Here is a 24,924-nt window from a genome sequence, read left to right on the forward strand (position 1 = left end):
TTTTGGACGTCATTCGAATTACGAGGCATGTAAGCGTATATTTGGGTCCCAAATAAAGTTTGAGTTAATGTTCTAAAACCTTACCATTGGATAGTAAATCTCATTACGTTTCCAATGATACTTGATTCATCAAAAACGGAGTTACGGTTTGAAAGTTACGACCAAAACAAGTTTCAGTTTCAGACCCAGTGCATTGGGACGCCGATCAGCCATTTTGGACGCCGTCTAAATGGCCTGACGGGCCAGCTGTGAAATTTTAAAGTTTTTAAAAGAGGGTATTTGAGTCTTTTCACTTGGGGGTCGGTTGAGCCATTAAAACTGATCCAATTTCATTCTTATCCTCATTTTCACCTTCTCAAACACTCTCATCCATTCCTAGAGAGAGAGGAACCCATTTTAGAGAGAGAGAGAGAGAGAGAGAGAGAGAGAGAGAGAGCTTGATTTGAGGAAGAAGATGAGTGAATTGGGTCAAGTCGCGAGAGTTAAAGTTGTTCACCTCATTCACGGCTACGTTGTGGTAGTGTTGGTAAGTCTCAACTCCGAATTTCATTTTGTTGATTTGATATTCAAGTTAGGGTTTGAGTTTGTTTAGTTGTGAAACCCGTTTATTAACGAAGTGGGTTTATTGTGACTAGTTATTTTTGATACTTGGCGAGTTTTGGGTTGGTTGACATTTTGGCCATGATTAGGCTTTGATTTTGGGTGTAATCAATTAGTTTAGTGATTATGGTAGTATTGAAACACTTTTGAGTGTATTTGGTTGACTAATTTTGGAAATGGGTCAAAATTAGGGTTTATGTGTCAAATTGGGTAAGATAAGTGTTTAACACCTGTGATTTGATTTAATTGGTGTATTAAGGCCATTTTCACTTGTGTTAGTGATTATTGGTTAGTTTGGGCATTTTTGGGACTTATGTCAAAATGGTGTTAAATGATGTTTTTGGGTGTAATTACTCGCGAGAAGTAATTTTGGGTTAAAATGATATTTTAACATAAGTCAAACGTGGTCAAAAGCAATATGGGTCAATGTTGCACGTGTTGGGGTTTTGGTGTAAATGACGTTCGAAATGATTACTACCTAAGTAGTAATTTAGTGTTAAGACCTAGATTGGTCTAATTGGTGTAAAGTATAAATTGGGTTAAATTGTACTTTGTAGACTGGGTTTGAATTACCACCCGAAGTGGTAATTGGTTTGTGTCCATTAGATGTTAAATGGGCGGGTTTTTGGCGAGCAAGGCGTGATCCCTCGGATAAGGGATAATTGTGTCGGATTCTCTTTTAGAGAATGTATATTTATGTGTATATTGTGCCTATGTGCGATATAGGTAACTATTTGCTCGGATATGAGGACAGAGATCATAATACACTACGTGTGCGGACATTCCAAGGTGAGTGGAATAATTATATGCGTAGGTATATAATGTATTTATTTGTTGTAGCGTGAGATGAAAAGTGTCGATGTGCTAAGACACCACGTTTCACGTGATGAGTGAAGTGTCGACGTGTTAAGACACCACTCGGGGTGAAGTATCGACGTGTTAAGATGCCACCCTAAGTAATATGAAGAGTGAAGTGTCGACGTGTTAAGACACCACTCGAACTGAAGCATCGACGTGTTAAGATGCCACTCCAAGAACTATCACGGGTGAAGTTTTGACGTGTTAAGACGCCACCCGGGGTGAAGTGTCGACGTGTTAAGACGCCACCCGGGGTGAAGCATCGACGTGTTAAGATGCCACCCGTGGGATTAGTGTACGACGTGTTAAGTACTCTAATGGTTGTTATGAACACCGATGGGGAATTCGAGTACCATCCCTTGTACGATTGGTTAACCATGGTTATGTGTTGTAGTGTAGCATATTATATTGTTAGAGTTATATGCTATTGTTTGTGCTAGCTTGCGTATCTGAGATTTAGCGTTATACTTTGCGATGGTATGCTAATTATATTGCTAGCGTGTATGCAGTAATTGTGTAAGTGATTGCAAGTAAGTAGGTTATATATGTATATGTATAATTATTGCATTCACTAAGTTTTATGCTTACCCCTCTCGTTGGTTACCTTTTTACATGTATTGTGATTATGAAGCTAGCTAGTTGTTAGGCTAGATGCGTAGGAGCGCTTGGGCTCGATGGGGTAGCTTTTGGAGATATGGAGGCGGATTGGGGATTTGGTAGTCCCCGAGATTATGCTCTTGGTATTGGGTTGGGTTATTGAGTCTTAACCCGTAATTGTAATTGTGGTGTAAACACTTTTATTTAATGTTTGTTGATGTAAAACTTGATTGGGTTTTTACAAAGCGTTTGGTTGTTGATTTAAAGTGTTAAGTGTGTTTTGAAATGGAATGGAGCTGATCAGGTCTGCTGGACGCCGTCCAGATTTAGTTGGACGCCGTCCAGTGTAACGTGGGTTGGGTGTGTTCAGTCACAGAACATTTTAGTATTACTGGACGTCGTCCTGATTGTTGGAAGCCGTCCTGTCCTTTGTTACTGAACGTCGTTCAGAGGTCTGGACGCCGTCCAGATGGTCTATATAAAAAAAAATTCAAGTCGTGATTTTTGGTAAAACGAAGTTGGGTCGTTAGAAGTGGTATTAGAGCATAGTCTAAGGGAATTAGGTGACCTTGGAATAGGTGCCCAGTCTTAGACTTATTGGCGGTTATGCACTATTTGCGGGACTTGTACGAATACGGGTCGGATTGAGAATTGTTAGTACCTTAGAGTAGTTGACTAACTAGAACTTGTGTTTGTCCAATATGGGATTATGTGGGGCCTTATTTCGCGTGTAAATTAGTGCCTTAGATAACTAGTGCCTAATGTAAGTAGGCGAACTTGGACGTTGTTTTAGTGATAGTCACCTAGGTTGTAGGTTGACTTGTTGTTGTGGTGTACTTGTGTACGTTTATTATTATATTGTATATTGGTGTATATATATAGATATCTATTGGTGTGGTGTCCTAGAGACGAATCTATTAGAAAGATTCGCATGTTTGACGGTTTGGGTGATCAAGTTCACGGTAAGGACTTTTGTCATTCGGGTACTAGGAGTTATCGCGTGTTATTTTGTGTGAATGTCGCGTCAGTCCGGGTAAAGTACTTTGTGTGACCATGCGAAAATGGTAAGGTACGCAATTGTAATAGTGACTGATCACCATTATTACAACCGTGTATCTTGGCACCAAGCATGACAAGACGAGTACCGAACGGAGGAAACGTGGCATGGTTGGGGTAGAATCAGGACGAGTTAGGAATCTTTTATTGGTTCCTAGGATATAGTGGCCTCGGGTGATGTGCTTGTTGTCACATCGGATTCGTCGTGAGTCGGAAATTGTTACGGTGGTTTCGGTCAGCTAAGGTGAATGAGCAAACTCACGAGATCGGAGCGTGCGTAGTCACCCTAAGTAGTGGGTGCACTATTGAGATTGTCTTTGGTTGTGGTTACCCATCGTAACTAGGATAACCCATAATGGTGTGTGTGTGTGTGCGACGAAGACTTGGATTCCGTAATGGAATACGACAAGTCTAATGATTGTGGTATTGGGTTACACTTGGGAGAGTGTGTGTGGTTAGGGAATCGTGTAAGGATTCTAGTTGTAAGTCGCCTTGGAATTGGCGAATCAGGGAGTCTTCGGGTCATTAAACTCATGGGAGTGGGACCCATATGACAATGGTTGTTAGTGTGTTGTGAATTATAGGGTAACATTCCTTACGGAATATCCCATGTAGTTGTGGTTGTGCCGATATGTGGAAGGGTGTAAGACTTGGTGTTCCCGAGCATCTCCTTAGTGTTAGATGAAGGGCTTCGTTTGGCCTTATGGGAATTGCGGGTAGCGTGTGATCGCTAGGAACGCTTTATAAGACAATAACCCGTAAGGTTTGTCGGGTAGGTATGACTTCGAGTCATTATTGTAGAGAGACGGGTGACATCGGGTGTTTGGAACCCAAAGATCAAGTTTCTAAAATCCGGAAGATGGTAGTGGGAGTCTGCATGACACTGCGTCAGGTTCCTTCTTATACCTGCTAGCGTAATGTTCAACTCCGGTGATGGTGTGATCATTTTGTGCTTAGGGTGCCCGTGGGATACCCTTGGAAGTAGCGAAGACTACAATAGTGATCGACGGGTGATGGTAATTCGGGGTTGTGAAAGTCGAAGTTTAAGAGCATTGCGGTAAATACTTCTTATGAAATGACGGACGAGCGAATCTTGATATTCTTAAGTGATAGATGGGTAAAGATGACCGGTGAACCGGTGATTGACTTAATGGTCGGTTAGGCCGAAGGTTATGATGAGGTGTTGATATTGTGGTCGATGCAATTATTGTGTTGAATTGGTCACTCTTCTCCATGAGAGTGAGCAATTGTTGATAAAGGTTCGTTGAGTGGAAGGTCGGGTGATCTCGACTGAGATACACGACTGATTAAGCGGAGTGGTATATGCCTAGGCTTAGAGGCATATGTGGGACTTTGATGGAGTTCGCTTTGCGAATGATGAAGAGCTGTTAATTGTGATTTGTGGTATGGAGGTGCAATATCGCCGCGTGTGTGACATCTCAAGTGATTGTGTATGTCGGCTCTGAGAGCCTAAAGTGAATTTGCTGTGATTTGGTGTTTATGACCAACAGTGAGAATGGTCATGTGTGACGTGGAATTGTGATTCCGCGGGATGTTATCATTTGGGCGGTGAGAATGTGGAGATGAATCCTAAGTGGGGGAGTTTTTACTGGCACACGAGGAAGATCCGGTAGTGTATTGTATACCGAAGTATCGGAGTGTACCGTGTTAGGCCTCAATAGGGATTCGGAGTTCCTAACGAGGAAGAGTGACAGGTTGTTGATGTTGACTCGAGATCGTGCGTTACGATTGTGAGTTACGATTTCGAAATGTTATGTGCGGAGTTGTGATGACGGGATCAAATGAAGCGTAAGACTTCTTATGTAGGGTGGTCGTGTAGCACCAAGGTGCGGTATGAGACCAAGTGTGAAGTTTGAGATAACGGAAGCGGGAGAATGAAGCTGTCATTGCAGGTGCTCTCGCAGTGAAAATCTGGGTTGACATGAAACTTGGATAGTATTATTGAATGTGAACGAGTTCGATATCGTGTTGGATACTGTATTTTCCCTTTCGGGAAACGTGGTCGTGAAATTTGTCAGTGGATTATTCCACTTTATGGATGATTGTGAGGCGGGAAGTGCCAGTTTCTATCGTCTCACATAGAGACACGCGGATGTTGTTTGTTTGCGAGAGTGTTTTCCCTAGTGATGTGACCTGTTGGTTGCATTGAAATGTCGAAGCCATCCTTAATGGACGGTCTAGGTAGGAGGATTCACCCGGCGTTGGTGAATATTTGGTGGGTCGTGTGGCGAATTGCAAATTGTTATGTTGATAATTAGCTGTTGACGGGATTCTAGTACACGAATAGTTTCCATGATAGTACTAGGAAGCCGCAGTATATGGATGTGTTGTAGGGTTTAAGGGAGAAACCTTGTGTCGAGTGTTAATGTTTTTCCTAGTTCGTGGTGTACTAATGTCGTGCTGGATTAATCCAGAGACTGGTGGTCGTGTGCGGATCGATTGAGGGGAAAGAAGTTTGTGTTCCCAATGTAATTATTTGGCGGTACCGAAATTTGTTCGTTGAAGGAATAACCCGGTTGTGGTGACTGTAAGAAGTACTAGTCGGAGGAGCGTGTCGATTGCCCCGTTGGCATCGACTTGTAAAATTGCGAATCACGGGTTTTCTAGGGTGGAAAACAAATGTTTGCACATAAGCGGATGTGCGATCGTTGAGTGGTACGGTTATGGACCGTTGAAAGTACTGAGTTTCGATGCGGCATGAATTCTTCTCGATTTGGATTAATGCAAGACTTGGTTCACGGCGTAGTGGACCTAGTAGATCGCGTTGGGTGATGTAGTTATGGATGTAGCTTGTTGCGAGTTTTAGTCGAGAGAACTTGCAGGGATAATGGTGTTTTCCGTATTTTGACGTTGAGTGTATGAGATACCGCTGGTTGCGGTAATGCACGCTAGTGATTATTAGCGTGTGGTGAGATATTCGGATTAACAGAAGATATTAAGGATAACGGGCTTGGTAGTGTTTCGTAGGATCGTGAGGCGTGGTTCCTAGTTGTAAGAACGTGAGAAGGCTTTGGAGCACTTAACTATTGGTAGATGATGAGGATCACGGGGACGTGATCCAGGCTAAGTGGGGGAGAGTTGTAACATCCCGTTTTCAGTTACACGTTATTTTGGACGTCATTCGAATTACGAGGCATGTAAGCGTATATTTGGATCCCAAATAAAGTTTGAGTTAATGTTCTAAAACCTTACCATTGGATAGTAAATCTCATTACATTTCCAACGATATTTGATTCATCAAAAACGGAGTTACGGTTTGAAAGTTACGACCAAAACAAGTTTCAGTTTCAGACCCAGTGCATTGGGACACCGTCCAGCCATTTTGGACGCCGTCCAAATGGCCTGATGGGCCAGCTGTGAAATCGAATTTCATTTTGTTGTGGTAGTGTTGGTAAGTCTCAACTCCGAATTTTATTTTGTTGATTTGATATTCAAGTTAGGGTTTGAGTTTGTTTAGTTGTGAAACTCGTTTATTAACGAAGTGGGTTTATTGTGACTAGTTATTTTTGATGCTTGACGGGTTTTGGGTTGGTTGACGTTTTGGCCATGATTAGGCTTTAATTTTTGGTGTAGTCACTTAGTTTAGTGATTATGGAAGTATTGAAACACTTTTGAGTGTATTTGGTTGACTAATTTTGGAAATGGGTCAAAATTAGGGTTTATGTGTCAAATTGGGTAAGATAAATGTTTAACACTTGTGATTTGATTTAATTGGTGTATTAGGGCCATTTTCACTTGTGTTAGTGATTATTGGTTAGTTTGGGCGTTTTTGGGACTTATGTCAAAATGGTGTTAAATGATGTTTTTGGGTGTAATTACTCGCGAGAAGTAATTTTGGGTTAAAATGATATTTTAACATAAGTCAAACGTGGTCAAAAGCAATATGGGTCAATGTTGCATGTGTTGGGGTTTTGGTGTAAATGACGTTCGAAATGATTACTACCTAAGTAGTAATTTAGTGTTAAGACCTAGGTTGGTCTAATTGGTGTAAAGTATAAATTGGGTTAAATTGTACTTTGTAGACTGGGTTTGAATTACCACCCGAAGTGGTAATTGGTTTGTGTCCATTAGATGTTAAATGGGTGGGCTTTTGGCGAGCAAGGCGTGATCCCTTGGCTAAGGGATAATTGTGTCGGATTCTCTTTTAGAGAATGTATATTTATGTGTATATTGTGCATATGTGCGATATAGGTAACTATTTGCTCGGATATGAGGATGGAGATCATAATACACTACTTGTGCGGACATTCCAAGGTGAGTGGAATAATTATATGCGTAGGTATATAATGTATTTATTTGTTGTAGCGTGAGATGTGAAGTGTCGATGTGCTAAGACACCACGTTTCACGTGATGAGTGAAGTGTCGACGTGTTAAGACACCACTCGGGGTGAAGTATCGACGTGTTAAGATGCCACCCTAAGTAAGATGAAGAGTGAAGTGTCGACGTGTTAAGACACCACTCGGACTGAAGCATCGACGTGTTAAGATGCCACTCCAAGAACTATCACGGGTGAAGTGTCGACGTGTTAAGACGCCACCCGGGGTGAAGCGTCGACGTGTTAAGACGCCACCCGGGGTGAAGCGTCGACGTGTTAAGACGCCACCCGGGGTGAAGCATCGACGTGTTAAGATTCCACCCGTGGGATTAGTGTACGACGTGTTAAGTACTCTAATGGTTGTTATGAACACCGATGGGAAATTCGAGTACCATTCCTTGTACGATTGGTTAACCATGGTTATGTGTTGTAGTGTAGCATATTATATTGTTCGAGTTATATGCTATCGTTTGTGCTAGCTTGCGTATTGGAGATTTAGCGTTATATTTTGCGATGGTATGCTAATTATATTGCTAGCGTGTATGCGGTAATTGTGTAAGTGATTGCAAGTAAGTAGGTTATATATGTATATGTATAATTATTGCATTCACTAAGTTTTATGCTTACCCCTTTCGTTGGTTACCTTTTTACAGGTATTGTGATTATGAAGCTAGCTAGTTGTTAGGCTAGATGTGTAGGAGCGCTTGGGCTCGATGGGGTAGCTTTTGGAGATATGGACGCGGATTGGGGATTTGGTAGTCCCCGGGATTATGCTCTTGGTATTGGGTTGGGTTATTGAGTCTTAACCCGTAATTGTGGTGTAAACACTTTTATTTAACGTTTTGTTGATGTAAAACTTGATTGGGTTTTTGCAAAGCATTTGGTCGTTGATTTAAAGTGTTAAGTGTGTTTTGAAATGGAATGGAGCTGATCAGGTCTGCTGGACGCCGTCCAGATTTGGTTGGACGCCGTCCAGTGTAACGTGGGTTGGGTGTGTTCAGTCACAGAACATTTTAGTGTTACTGGACGTCGTCCTGATTGTTGTACGTCGTCCTGCCCTTTGTGACTGGACGCCGTCCAGAGGTCTGGACGCCGTCCAGATGATCTATATAAAAAAAAATTCAAGTCGTGATTTTGGTAAAACGAAGTTGGGTCGTTACACTTTTGGAAGATGTCCAGAATTCTGTACACTGATCGGCCCCACTTTGCTTTGAAGCTGCAACATTTGATCTAATCTCCAAACCAACTCCACATCTTCATACATCTTGCGTTTATGCCCTTAGCATAAAGAAATCATCCCCAAGCCCCAATTTTGTGATTGAAAGTGATCTTTGAGTTTAAAGAAGTCTTCCCTCCAAGTTGAAACCAATCCACTCGAACGTCCTCTGGATGAGACTTGTGAAATGTCCCGTTCATATTGATTATAAACGTTCCATATTAATTGATTTCGTTGCGAGGTTTTGACCTCTATATGAGACGTTTTTCAAAGACTGCATTCGTTTTTAAAACAAACCATAACCTTTATTTTATCGACAAGGTTAAAAAGACACCACTTAGACTATCCAGAAATGATAATCTAACAAATATCACACTTACACACTACCAATACATATTGGTTTACAAATATTAATATGTTACAACAAAATAAATCTCGAATGCAGTTTTAAACAATATTATACAAGCATGCTGACATCAAATCTTGTCCATATAATAGCATGCAACAACGTAAGCTCTTAATAATCACCTGAGAATAAACATGTTTTAAGCGTCAACGAAAATGTTGGTGAGTTATAGGTTTAATCTATATATTTATCAAATCGTAATAATAGACCACAAGATTTCATATTTCAATATACATCCCATACATAGAGATAAAAATCATTCATATGGTGAACACCTGATAACCGACATTAACAAGATGCATATAAGAATATCCCCATCATTCCGGGACATCCATCGAACATGATATAAAACTCGAAGTACTAAAGCATCCGGTACTTTGGATGGGGTTTGTTAGGCCCAATAGATCTATCTTTAGGATTCGCATCAATTAGGCGTGCACTAATTCTCAAAATTAGTGATGTTCCCTAATTCTTAGGCTACCAAGCAAAAAGGGGCATATTCGGCTTCGATCATTCAACCATAGAAAGTAGTTTCATGTACTTGTGTCTATTTTGTAAAACATTTATAAAGCTGCATGTATTCTCATCCCAAAAATATTAGATTTTAAAAGTGGGACTATAACTCACTTTCACAGGTTTTTACTTCGTCGGGAAGTAAGACTTGGCCACTGGTCGATTCACGAACCTATAACAAATATATACATATATATCAAAGTATGTTCAAAACATATTTACAACATTTTTAATACGTTTTAATGTTTTAAGTTTATTAAGTCAGCTGTCCTCGTTAGTAACCTACAACTATTGTCCACAGTTAGATGTACAGAAATAAAGCAATATATATTATCTCGAATCAATCCACGACCTCGTGTATACAAGCCTCAGGCTAGATCACAACTCAAAGTATATATAATATTTTGGAATCAACCTCAACCCTGTATAGCTAACTCCAACATTACTGCATACAGAGTGTCTATGGTTGTTCCGAAATATATATATATATAGATGGGTCGATATGATATGTCAAAACATTGTATTCGTGTCTATGGTATCCCAAGATTAAATAATATGAGTTAGCTAGGATATGATTAATATAGATTTGTTACCAATTTTCACGTAGCTACAACAAGCAAAATTATCCAATCTTGTTTTACCCATAACTTCTTCGTTTTAAATCCGTTTTGAGTGATTCAAGTTGCTATGGTTTCATATTGAACTTAAGTTTATGAATCTAAATAGAAAAAGTATAATTTTATATTCAGAAATATAGGTTACAAGTCATTTTTGTAAAGGTAGTCATTTCAGTCGAAAGAACGACGTCTAGATGACCATTTTGGAAAATGTACTTTCACTTTGAGTTTAACCATAATTTTTGGATATAGTTTCATGTTCATAAGAAAAAAAAATTTCCCAGAAGAACAACTTTTAAATTAAAGTTTATCATAGTTTTTAATTAACTAACCCAAAACAGCCCGCGGTGTTACTACGACGGCATATATCCGATTTTACGGTGTTTTTCGTGTTTTCAGGTTTTAAATCATTAAGTTAGCATATCATATAGATATAGAACATGTGTTTAGTTGATTTTAAAAGTCAAGTTTGAAGGATTAACTTTTGTTTGCGAACAAGTTTAGAATTAACTAAACTATGTTCTAGTGATTACAAGTTTAAACCTTCGAATATGGTAGCTTTATATATATGAATCGAATGATGTTATGAACATCATTACTACCTCAGGTTTTGTGGATAAACCTACTGGAAATGAGAAAAATAGATCTAGCTTCAAAGGATCCTTGGATGGCTTGAAAGTTCTTGAAGTAGAATCATGACACGAAAACAAGTTCAAGTAAGATTTCCACTCGAAATAAGATTGTTAAAGTTATAGAAATTGAATCAAAGTTTGAATATAAGTATTACCTTGTATTAGAAAGATATCTTACTATAAATAAGAAATATTTCTTGAGGTTGGATGATCACTCAAAGTGGATTTGCAAGATTGGAAGTAAGCTAGCAAACTTGGAAGTGTTATTGGTGTGTTCTTGAGTAGTTGTTTTATAACTTGGTTTATGTATGGATTTATGAACTAGATTGAGCTAGATTTTGTTGAAGGTGATGAAGAACACTTAGAACAAAGGAAGAACACTTGAGAGAGAGTAATTTGATTCAAAAAAATTGAAATGAAAGTGTGTTTGTGATGCTACTAATTCACGTGAACTTATGGTGTCCATATAGTCTTCATTAGTTTGTAATCTTATGAGATATTTCATGCTAGATGTTAAATGATGGTTCCCACATGGTTAGGTGACTTACATGAGCTGCTAAGAGCTAATAATTGGAGTATATATACCAATAGTAAATATGTGATGACCCGAAACATTTCGACTTATTTAAACCAATTTTCTATACGATTTATTATTTTGACACGTTAAACAAAGTCTGTTAGATTGAGTCTCAAAATTTTAGAACTGTTTCATATATTCAATTACCTTTGACTACTCTCGACGATTCATGAACAATTATATGTATGTATGTATGTATGTATGTATGTATGTATGTATATATATATATATATATATATATATATATATATATATATATATATATATATATATATTATAAGATGTACAAGTAAAAAAACAACTTTGCTACAGTAAAACACTATTTACTACAGTGAAACCGACTTTGCTAAAGTAAAACACTATTTGCTACTTTGCTACAGTGCGACAGTGAAACGACTTGCTACAGTAAAACACTATTTGCTACAATAACACTATTTGCTACAGTAACATTATTTGCTACAGTGCCACTATTTGCTACAGTAAAATACTATTTGATGTCGACAAACTAGCAAACAAAAGCGGATCAGGCGGCCATGCGATCGCATGGCAAAAACACTGAAAACTCATGCGATCGCATGAGCTACAGGAAATGAAAAGGTATTATAAATACGCCAGTTTGCTCGACACAAAATTCACACCTCTCTGCTTCTTCGTCTCTATATTTATATTTATATTATAATTATAATTTTAAATTTAAGTTTAATAATAATAAGATATATACGAGGGTGTTTTTAATTCGGGTTTCAAACCGCTGTAAGCTAAGAAAATATTGGGTATTGTTCGGGGTATTGTTCTTGAATCCAAGACCAACCATACAGTCATCCACTATCTTTACGCCTACGTAATTTGTCTACAATATTGAACCTCAATATTGAACAGTGAGTTTATAGTCTCCCTTTTTAAATACTTTAAATATTTTTGGGCTGAGAATACATGCAATTTATCTTAAACGCAATAAGACACAAGTACATACTAAATTCTACACTGAGTTAAACCGAAAATCCCTTAGCTTTGGTAACTAGTAGCTGCCAGTACATAGGATATGGACTGGTGGGCGCGAATAATCGTATATGGATCCATAGGGCTTGACATCCCCGTCCGAGCTAGAGCGCTAGCCTTTTAACGGACGTATGTTATTTGAGTTTATGACACGTTGGTTTGCGTGTATTAAAACGAATGGGGTAATTTTCATTATAGCCTTAAGTTTAGTTACCAGGGTACTCTGTTACGTAGAATCTATTGATAAACTTTTGATGAAATCTTGTGGTCTATCTTTATATACTTATGACTCGAGCAATTAAACCTATAACTCACCAACATTCGTGTTGACCTTTTTATCATGTTTTATTCTCAGGTCCTTAGACTGCTTCTGCTGTGATGTGCTTGTTGCCTGCATGGAGTCTCTCATGCTTTGTATAAAGTTTATTGCATTCGAAATAAAACTGCATTGTGTAATAAATAATTGGACTGTGATGTCAGCCTGTATGATAAAAACTTATGTATTTTGGGGATTTGCTTATACCTAAGCACTCGCCCACATGCTTATAACTTTCTATGTTTAGAAAGTTACTTATTTTAATGAATGTAATATTTTATCAAAACGTATCATATAGAGGTTAAAACCTCACTGTGGAATCAATGATTAACGTGCCGCGTTAATAGCGATTTTGACGGGTCGTTATAGTTGGTATCCAAGGTTGAGGTCATAGGGAACCAGAAATTACATTAGTATATTTAACTGGTAATTGTTAGGATGCATTAGTGAGTCTGGATTATGACCATATCTGTTTTTACTGATTTTTGCTTATCATTTGGTCAAAAACATTATATGTGATATATTTATATGCTAACGTAATTGTTTTTTCAATTATGTGATAGATGACTTCTTCTAATCCTATCATTTTGTACGACTCGGAATCAGACACTGAATCTATTCTATCCACAACTGAAAAAGGCGTTCCAATACCTATTAAAGAAGAAATTGTGTTAGCTGGGGAATCTCAACTTCAGGTTAACCCAGAGGAGGTCCCAGCTCCACCCAGCTCTAGTTTTCCGGAGCCACAGTATCGTTGGTATGGACCCATGATCCCTGGAATAAACGAGGATCATCCATTTCTAAATGAACATGGACATTGGGCCAGATACACCGCCGACGGGCGGGTTGTGAAGATTACGCCTGGCAGATTTTGGTTCATGACCACCGGTACATATTCTCGTACACATGATTCAGACAGTTCGTCATCATATTCTCCTACACATGACTCAGACAGTTCGTCATCAGACGAGATCAGTGAGGAAGAGGATTTCGCTAATAAAATAAAAGAAGTTACTAAGGAGAAATTCCAACTTGCTATAGATAATAAAAACAACCACAATAATAAAAAGTCCTTAATTATTAAAAAGAAACAGGACCATTCGGTTCGTTACCACCCTTACCATAGTAAACTCACTGAGGCACCGGGTACCTCAAAACCCCAACCAAAAATTAAATACACTGCTAGAATGTCTGTCGGACCATGCGCACACAAACAATTGGCAGAGAGAACCAAATGGGAAGAAGTTTCTGATAGTTCTGAATAAACGACCTCGCAACCATAAATCTTCCATGCGCTATTCTATTGCTTATGTGTGCTACTCTATCTTGTTATGTAGAATAAGCATATGTAAAATATCGGTATTGTATGGTATTGTATTATTTTGGTTTATTAATAATAAATGCATGGAATGATTATTTGTATTATTACTACTTCTTATTATTATTATTACATAATAATGTAGTAACTCGCTATAATTTTTCATAGTGGAATATTATTAGGATTTTAGTAGTTAATTCCTTGTACTAGCTATTATGTATGAACTTAACGGGTAGGTAATACCCTAGAAATAATTATAAAATGCTAATAAGAAGAAAAGGCTTTTATAATAATTGGTTCATATTATTAATATGCTATGATTAACTATTGACAACTCATTTTACCTATAATATTCTATATGATTAAATTATCTCTATTGTATTTATTGAAGAAACATGTCTCAAATGTCGGATGCTGAGTTCAAGGAACTAGTCGAGAAACGTGTGAATGAAAGAATTTCTGCAGCCGAGGCAGCAAAAGCAGCAACTGAAGCAGCAGCCAAAGTAGCAACCATGAACACAAATTCATGAAACGGATGCTCATACAAAACTTTTCAAGGATGCAAACCACAGACGTTTAGTGGGACCGAGGGACCAGTCGGTCTAACCCGATGGTTTGAAAAGATGGAGTCCGTTTTCAAAATCAGTAATTGTGCGGACGGAGACAAGTCAAAGTATGCTTCGTGCACATTGCAAGATGGTGCACTTACTTGGTGGAACAATTATGCTAAAGCAGAAGGAATAGATACGGCATATGATATCTCTTGGGAATAACTAAAAAAGATGCTAATCGAGGAGTACTGTCCTCGAAACGAGATCATAAAAATGGAATATGAGTTACGTAATCTGAAGGTTTTCGGCGCGAATCTCAATAACTATGAAAATCGTTTCATGAAACTAGCCTTGTTGTGTCCCGAATTGGTGCCAAACGAGAAACGAAAGATAGAAATGTATATTGACGGTTTATCGATCAATATAAAAGGAAATATTACATCGTCCAAACCGAATACGATGCAGGAAGCCATGATAATGGCACACCAACTCATGGACCAGATCACAGAGAGTTTGATTAAGGCACCAATTACCGAAGTCAAGACAACTGAAGGAAAGAGGAAATGGGAAGACTATAAGGGCAAAAGTACTCAACTGAAGAAACAAGAAACTTTTAAAGGTAAACAAGATGGGGTAACTGCTAGTCCAAACTATAAGGGACCCCATCCGTTCTGCAAAAGATGTTACACACATCATGCAGGTTATTGCCAAGTGGTCTATAATAAGTGCAACAAGAAAGGACATGTGGCGAAAGATTGTTATGCCACCGTTTCTGAAGTAAAGACAAAACCGACCGATGTCAAGAAATGTTTTCGATGCGGGAAGCCTGGTCACTTTATAAATCAATGCCCTGATAAGGAGAAGAACAAAGAACCCGCACGTGGGAGAGCATTTAATGTTAGTGCCAGTGAAGTACGTGAGGATCCTAATCTTGTCACGGGTACGTTTACTGTTAATAATCAACTAGCTTCTATTATGTTTGATACGGGTGCTGATAGAAGTTATATGTGTAAAGACTTTAGTTCTAAACTAAAATGTGCATCGTTGCCTCTAGACGATAAATATACTATTGAATTAGCTAATGGTAAACTGATAAAAGCCGATAAAATTTGCCATGGTTGCGAAATAAATCTAGCTGGTGAAACCTTCAAAATTGATTTAATACCCGTAGAATTAGGAAGTTTTGACGTAATCGTTGGCATGGACTGGATGTCCAAAACAAGAGCGGAAGTTGTTTGCGCTGAGAAAGCGATCCGCATCCCTCGTAAGGATGAAACGTCATTAATGATTTATGGGGAGAAGAGCAACTCGAAGCTGAACCTTATCAGCTGTATGAAGGCCCAGAAACTTATAAGAAAAAGTTGTTATGCTATTCTGGCACACGTAAAGAAGATCGATACTGAAGAAAGAAGCATTGATGACATGCCGGTTGTAAGAGAATATCCCGGAGTATTTCCAAAAGAATTACCGGGGCTACCTCCACACAGATGTGTAGAATTCCAGATTGATCTCGTACCAGGAGCTGCACCTGTATCCCGATCCCCATATAGACTTGCACCTTCAGAAATGCAAGAATTACAAGACCAGTTGCAAGAATTATCGGACCGTGGATTTATTCGTCCCAGTTTTTCACCTTGGGGTGCTCCTATTCTCTTCGTCAAGAAGAAGGATGGATCTATGAGAATGTACATAGATTACTGAGAATTAAACAAATTAACGATCAAGAATCGGTACCCATTACCGAGGATTGATGATTTGTTTGATCAATTACAAGGATCAAGTGTTTATTCTAAGATTGATCTACGCTCCGGATATCATTAGCTGAGAGTGAAGGAAGAAGATGTTCCTAAAACCGCGTTCAGAACCCGTTACGGTCACTATGAATTTCTAGTCATACCTTTTGGATTGACTAATGCTCCAGCAGTATTCATGGATCTAATGAATCGCATCTGTAGACCGTATTTAGACAAATTTGTCATTGTTTTTATCGACGACATATTGATTTACTCGAAGAACAAGGAAGAACATGAGCAACACTTACGACTGGTACTAGAGATACTCAAGAAAGAAGAATTGTACGCAAAATTTTCAAAGTGTGATTTCTGGTTACAAGAAGTACAGTTTTTGGGCCATGTTGTCAGTAAACATGGAATTAAAGTTGACCCTGCCAAGATAGAAGCCATTAGCAAATGGGAAACACCGAAGACTCCAACACAAATCCGCCAATTCTTAGGTCTTGCTGGTTACTACCGAAGATTCATTCAAGATTTCTCTAAAATCGCCAAACCCTTAACTGCATTGACTCAAAAGGGAAAGAAGTATGATTGGTCCACGGAACAAGAATCCTCATTCCAGTTATTAAAGAAGAAGTTAACGTCTGCACCCATTTTATCATTACCATGATGATTTCATGATCTATTGTGACGCTTCGCGCCAAGGTTTAGGATGTGTATTAATGCAACGCACAAAAGTTATCGCATACGCCTCACGACAACTAAAATTCAAGAAAGGAACTATACGACGCACGATTTGGAACTTGGAGCAGTAGTTTTTGCACTTAAAATATGGAGACACTATCTATATGGCACCAAGTGTACAGTGTACACTGACCATAAGAGTCTTCAGCATATTTTTGATCAAAAACAACTCAATATGAGGCAACGTCGATGGGTAGAGTTATTGAACGATTACGATTGTGAAATCCGTTACCACCCTGGAAAGGCTAATGTTGTAGCTGATGAAATGTCCCGTTCATATTAATTATAAACGTTCCATATTAATTGATTTCGTTGCGAGGTTTTGACCTCTATATGAGACGTTTTTCAAAGACTGCATTCATTTTTAAAACAACCATAACCTTTATTTTATCAATAAAGGTTTTAAAAGCATTACGTAGATTATCAAATAATGATAATCTAAAATATACTGTTTACTCATGATCATTACATAATAGTTTACAATAGAAATATATTACATCGACATATGTTTCTTGAATGCAGTTTTTACACAATATCATACAAACATGGACTCCAAATCTTGTCCTTATTTTAGTATGCAACAACGGAAGCTCTTAGTATTCACCTGCGAATAAACATGCTTTAAACGTCAACAAAAATGTTGGTGAGTTATAGGTTTAACCTATATATATTAAATCGTAACAATAGACCACAAGATTTCATATTTCAATACACATCCCATACATAGAGATAAAAATCATTCATATGGTGAACACCTGGTAACCGACATTAACAAGATGCATATATAAGAATATCCCCATCATTCCGGGACACCCTTCGGATATGATATAAATTTCGAAGTACTAAAGCATCCGGTACTTTGGATGGGGTTTGTTAGGCCCAATAGATCTATCTTTAGGATTCACGTCAATTAGGGTGTCTGTTCCCTAATTCTTAGATTACCAGACTTAATAAAAAGGGACATATTCGATTTTGATAATTCAACCATAGAATGTAGTTTCACGTACTTGTGTCTATTTTGTAAATCATTTATAAAACCTGCATGTATTCTCATCCCAAAAATATTAGATTTTAAAAGTGGGACTATAACTCACTTTCACAGATATTTCTTCCTCGGAAATAAGACTTGGCCACGGATCGATTCACGAACCTATACAAATATGTACATATATATCAAAGTATGATCAAAATATAATTACAACCATGTTTATTATGTTTTAAAGATTTGAGTGTATTAAGTCAGCTGTCCTCGTTAATAACCTACAACTAGTTGTCCACAGTTAGATGTACAGAAATAAATTGATATATATTATCTTGAATCAATCCACGACCCAATGTATATACATCTCAGGCTAGATCACAACTCAAAGTATATATATTTTTAGAATCAATCTCAACCCTGTATAGCTAACTCCAACATTACTGCATATAGAGTGTCTATGGTTGTTCCAAATAATATATATACATGGGTCGATATGATATGTCAAAACATTTACATACGTGTCTATGGTATCCCAAGATTACCTAATATATTAGAATACATGTATAATACAATATAAGTTAGCTAGGATATGATTTGTATAGATTTGTTAAACATTTCCCGTAGCTAAAAAGATCAAAAATATCCAATCTTGTTTTACCCATAACTTCTTCATTTTAAATCCGTTTTAAGTGAATCAAATTGCTATGGTTTCATATTGAACTCTAATTTAAGAATCCAAACAGAAAAAGTATAGGTTTATAGTTGAAAATTTAAGTTACATGTCAATTACTAAAGAGGTAGTCATTTCCGTCGAAAGAACGACATCTTGATGACCATTTTGAAAAACATACTTTCACTTTGAGTTTAACCAAGATTTTTGGATATAGTTTCATGTTCATATGAAAAATCATTTTCCCAGAAGAACAACTTTTAAATCAAAGTTTATCATAGTTTTTAATTATCCAAACCAAAACAGCCCCTGGTTTCACTACGACGGCGTATATCCGATTTTATGGTGTTCATCGTGTTTCCAGGTTTTAAATCATTAAGTTAGCATATCATATAGATATAGAACATGTGTTTAGTTGATTTTAAAAGTCAAGTTAGAAGGATTAACTTTTGTTTGCTAACAAGTTTAGAATTAACTAAACTATGTTCTAGTGATTACAAGTTTAAACCTTCGAATAAGATAGCTTTATATGTATGAATCGAATGATGTTATGAACATCATTACTACCTCAAGTTTTATGGATAAAACTACTGGAAATAAAAAAAATGGATCTAGCTTCAAAGGATCCTTGGATGGCTTGAAAGTTCTTGAAGCAGAATCATGACACGAAAACAGTTCAAGTAAGATTTTCACTGAAATAAGATTGTTATAGTTGTAGAAATTGAATCAAAGTTTGAATATGAATATTACCTTGAATTAGAAAGATAACCTACTATAAATAACAAAGGTTCCTTGATCTTAGATGATTACTTGGAATGGATTAGAAAGCTTGGAAGTAGACTTGCAAACTTGGAAGTATTCTTGATTTTTATGAAACTATACTTATGGAATTTATGAAGAACACTTAGAACTTGAAGATGGAACTTAAGAGAGATCAATTAGATGAATAAAATTGAAGAATGAAAGTGTTTGTAGGTGTTTTTGGTCGTTGGTATATGGATTAGATATAAAGGATATGTAATTTTGTTTTCATGTAAATAAGTCATGAATGATTACTAATATTTTTGTAATTTTATGAGATATTTTATGCTAGTTGCCAAATGATGGTTCCCACATGTGTTAGGTGACTCAAATGGGCTGCTAAGAGCTGATCATTGAAGTGTATATACCAATAGTACATACATCTAAAAGCTGTGTATTGTACGAGTACGAATACGGGTGCATACGAGTAGAATTGTTGATGAAACTGAACGAGGATGTAATTGTAAGAATTTTTGTTAAGTAGAAGTACTTTGATATGTGTCTTGAAGTCTTTCAAAAGTGTAAGAATACATATCAAAACACAACATGTATATACATTCTAATGGAGTCGTTAAGTCTTCGTTAGTCGTTACATGTAAGTGTTGTTTTGAAACCTTTAAGTTAACGATCTTAATTAATGTTGTTAACCCAATATTTATTATATCAAATGAGATGTTAAATTATTATGTTATCATGATATTATGATGTATGAATATCTCTTAATATGATATATACATTAAAATATCGTTACAACGATAATCGTTACATATAAGTCTCGTTTCGTAATTCTTGAGTTAGTAGTCTTGTTTTTACATATGTAGTTCATTGTTAACACACTTAATGATATATTTAAATATAATTTTATCATGTTAAATATAGTGTATCAATATCTTAATATGATACATATGTATTTAGTAGACGTTATCATAACGATAATCGTTATATATATCATTTCGAGTTTCTTAACTTAGTAATCTCATTTCTTATGTATATCACACATTGTTAATATACTTAGTGAGATACTTACTCATCATAATCTCATGTCAACCATATATATATGTCTATATATACCACAACATGTAGTTTTTACAAATTTGGAACGTTCGTGAATCGCCGGTCAACTTGGGTGATCAATTGTCTATATGAAACTTATTTCATTTAATCAAGTCTTAATAAGTTTGATTGCTTAACATGTTAGAAACATTTAATCATGTAAATATCAGTCTCAATTAATATATATAAACATGAAAAACTTCGGTTCACTACAGTACCTACCCGTTAAATAAATTTCGTCCCGAAATTTTAAGCTGTTGAAGGTGTTGATGAATCTTCTGGAAATAGATGTGGGTATTTCTTCTTCATCTGATCTTCACGCTCCCAGGTGAACTCGGGTCCTCTACGAGCATTCCATCGAACCTTAACAATCGGTATCTTGTTTTGCTTAAGTCTCTTAACCTCACGATCCATTATTTCCACGGGTTCTTCAATGAATTGAAGTTTTTCATTGATTTGGATTTTGTCCAATGGAATAGTGAGATCTTCTTTAGCAAAACATTTCTTCAAATTCGAGACGTGAAAAGTGTTATGTACAGCCGCGAGTTGTTGAGGTAGCTCTAGTTGGTAAGCTACTGGTCCGACACGATCTATAATCTTGAATGGTCCAATGTACCTTGGATTTAGTTTCCCCCGTTTACCAAATCGAACAACGCCTTTCCAAGGTGAAACCTTAAGCATGACCATTTCTCCAATTTCAAACTCTATATCTTTTCTTTTACTGTCCGCGTAGCTCTTTTGTCGACTCTGGGCGGTTTTCAATCGTTGTTGAATTTGGATGATTTTCTCGGTAGTTTCTTGTATTATCTCCGGACCCGTAATCTGTCTATCCCCCACTTCATTCCAACAAATCGGAGACCTGCACTTTCTACCATAAAGTGCCTCAAACGGCGCCATCTCAATACTAGAATGATAACTATTGTTGTAGGAAAATTCTGCTAACTGTAGGTGTCGATCCCAACTGTTTCCGAAATCAATAACACATGCTCGTAGCATGTCTTCAATCGTTTGTATTGTCCTTTCGCTCTGCCCATCAGTTTATGGATGATAGGCAGTACTCATGTCTAGACGAGTCCCCAATGCTTGTTGCAATGTCTGCCAGAACCTTGAAACAAATCTACCATCCCTATCAGAGATAATAGAGACGGGTATTCCATGTCTGGAGACAACCTCCTTCAAATACAATCGTGCCAACTTTTCCATTTTGTCATCTTCTCTCATTGGCAGGAAGTGTGCTGACTTGGTGAGACGATCAACTATTACCCAAATAGTATCATAACCACTTGCAGTCCTTGGCAATTTAGTAATGAAATCCATGGTAATGTTTTCCCATTTCCATTCCGGGATTTCAGGTTGTTGTAGTATACATGATGGTTTCTGATGTTCAGCTTTGACCTTAGAACACGTCAAACATTCTCCTACATATTTAGCAATATCGGCTTTCATACCCGGCCACCAAAAGTGTTTCTTGAGATCTTTATACATCTTCCCCGCTCTGGGATGTATTGAATATCTGGTTTTATGTGCTTCCTTAAGTACCATTTCTCTCACATCTCCAAACCTTGGTACCCAAATTCTATCAGCCTTATATCGGGTTCCGTCTTCCCGAATATTAAGATGTTTCTCTGATCCTTTGGGTATCTCATTCTTCAACTTTCCTTCTTTTACAACCCCCTGTTGCGCCTCCTTTATTTGAGTAGTAAGGTTAGTACGAATAATTATATTCATAGCTTTTACCCGTATAGGTTCTCTGTCCTTTCTACTCAAAGAGTCAGCTACCACATTCGCCTTCCCCGGGTGGTATCGAATCTCAAAATCATAATCATTCAACAGTTCAATCCACCTGCGTTTTCTCATATTCAGTTGCTTCTGATTAAATATATGTTGGAGACTTTTGTGGTCGGTATATATAATACTTTTGACCCCATATAAATAATGCCTCCAAGTCTTTAATGCAAAAACAACATCACCCAATTCCAAATCGTGAGTCGTATAATTTTGCTCGTGAATCTTCAATTGTCTAGACGCATAAGCAATCACCTTCGTTCGTTACATTAATACACAACCGAGACCTTGCTTTGATGCGTCACAATAAATCACAAAATCATCATTCCCTTCAGGCAATGACAATATAGGTGCCGTAGTTAGCTTTTTCTTCAATAACTGAAACGCCTTCTCTTATTCATCCTTCCATTCAAATTTCTTCCCTTTATGCGTTAATGCAGTCAAGGGTTTTGCTATTTTGGAGAAATCTTGGATGAATCTTCTGTAGTAACCAGCCAATCCTAAAAATTGACGTATATGCTTCGGAGTTTTTGGGGTTTCCCACTTTTTAACAGTTTCGATCTTTGCCGAGTCCACCTGAATACCTTCTTTGTTCACTATGTGATCGAGGAATTGAACTTCTTCCAACTAAAATGCACACTTTGAAAACTTAGCGTACAGTTTTTCTTTCCTCAATACTTCTAGCACTTTTCTCAAATGTTCTTCGTGCTCTTGATCATTCTTTGAGTAGATAAGTATGTCATCGATGAAAATAATGACAAACTTGTCAAGATATGGCCCACATACTCGGTTCATAAGGTCCATGAACACAGCTGGTGCGTTAGTCAATCCAAACGGCATAACCATAAACTCGTAATGACCATAACGCGTCCTAAAAGTAGTTTTTGGAATATCATCCTCCTTTACTCGCATTTGATGATATCCAGAACATAAATCGATCTTCGAATAAACCGAAGAGCCTTGTAGTTGATTAAATAAGTCGTCAATTCTCGGTAGTGTTCTCGGTAGTGGATTACAATTTTTGATGGTAAGTTTGTTCAACTCTCTGTAGTCAATACACAACCTAAATGTACCATCCTTCTTCTTGACAAACAAAACAGGTGCTCCCCATGGTGATGTGCTTGGTCGAATGAAACCACGTTCTAATAGTTCTTGCAGTTGGCTTTGCAGTTCTTTCATCTCGCTGGGTGCGAGTCTATAAGGAGCACGAGCTATTGGTGCAGATCCTGGTACAAGATCTATTTGAAATTCAACAGATCGATGTGGAGGTAGTCCCGGTAATTCTTTCAAAAATACATCGGGAAATTCTTTTGCGACGGGAACATCATTGATGCTCTTTTCTTCAGTTTGTACTTTCTCGACGTGTGCTAGAACAGCATAGCAACCTTTTCTTATTAGTTTTTGTGCCTTCAAATTACTAATAAGATGTAGCTTCGTGTTGCCCTTTTCTCCGTACATCATTAAGGGTTCTCCTTCTTCTCGTACAATGCGAATTGCATTTTTATAACATACGATCTCTGCTTTCACCTCCTTCAGCCAGTCCATGCCAACTATTACATCAAAACTCCCTAACTCTACTGGTATCAAATCAATCTTAAATATTTCGCTACCCAGTTTAATTTCTCGATTCCGGCATATATAATCTGCTGAAATTAATTTACCGTTTGCTAATTCGAGTAAAAATTTACTATCGAACGGCGTCATTGGACAACTTAATTTAGCACAAAAATCTCTACTCATATAGCTTCTATCCGCACCCGAATCAAATAAAACGTAAGCAGATTTATTGTCAATAAGAAACGTACCCATAACAAGCTCCGGGTCTTCCTGTGCCTCTGCCGCATTAATATTGAAAACTCTTCCGCGGCCTTGTCCATTCGTGTTCTCCTGGTTCGGGCAATTTCTAATAATGTGGCCCGGTTTTCCACATTTATAACAAACTACATTGGCATAACTTGCTCCGACACTACTTGCTCTGCCATTACTCGTTCTGACACCATTTGTTCCTTTCGTTCTGTTAACCCCTGGTCCGTAGACCTCACACTTCGCTGCGCTATGACCATTTCTTTTACACTTGTTGCAAAATTTGGTGCAGAACCCCGAGTGATACTTTTTACACCTTTGGCATAACTGCTTCTGATTGTTGTTGTTATTGCGGTTGTTATTGTTGTTGTTGTTGAGCCGTTTGTTGTAGTTGCGATTGTTGAGATAGCTGTTGTTGTATTGGTGACTGATAATGCTAAAAACGAACATATATTTCATAGCATTATTCCTCAAGAAAGACAAGCTTTTAGTTGCAATTGTTCTATTTACAAGTGATATTCGTTTAAATAATAAAAGATGAAGACAAAAGACAGATTCGACGATTTGAAGACGCAAACGACCAAAAAGCTCAAAAGAACAAAAGACAATCAAAAAGGTTCCAATTATTGATAAGAAACGTCTCGAAATCACAAGAGTACAAGATTCAAAACGCAAAGTACAAGATATTAAATTGTACGCGAGGACGTTCGAAAATCCGGAACCGGGACTAGAGTCAACTCTTAACGCTCGACGCAACGG

General features: G+C 37.5%; 1 pseudogene; it reads left to right on the plus strand.

The window, feature by feature from the left end:
• LOC139851307 (dormancy-associated protein homolog 3-like) overlaps positions 1–24,924 on the plus strand; it is a 76,970-nt pseudogene that overhangs the window by 1,441 nt on the left and 50,605 nt on the right.

Source organism: Rutidosis leptorrhynchoides, chromosome 6 (assembly GCF_046630445.1).
Source record: "Rutidosis leptorrhynchoides isolate AG116_Rl617_1_P2 chromosome 6, CSIRO_AGI_Rlap_v1, whole genome shotgun sequence".
Taxonomy (NCBI): Eukaryota; Viridiplantae; Streptophyta; class Magnoliopsida; order Asterales; family Asteraceae; genus Rutidosis; species Rutidosis leptorrhynchoides.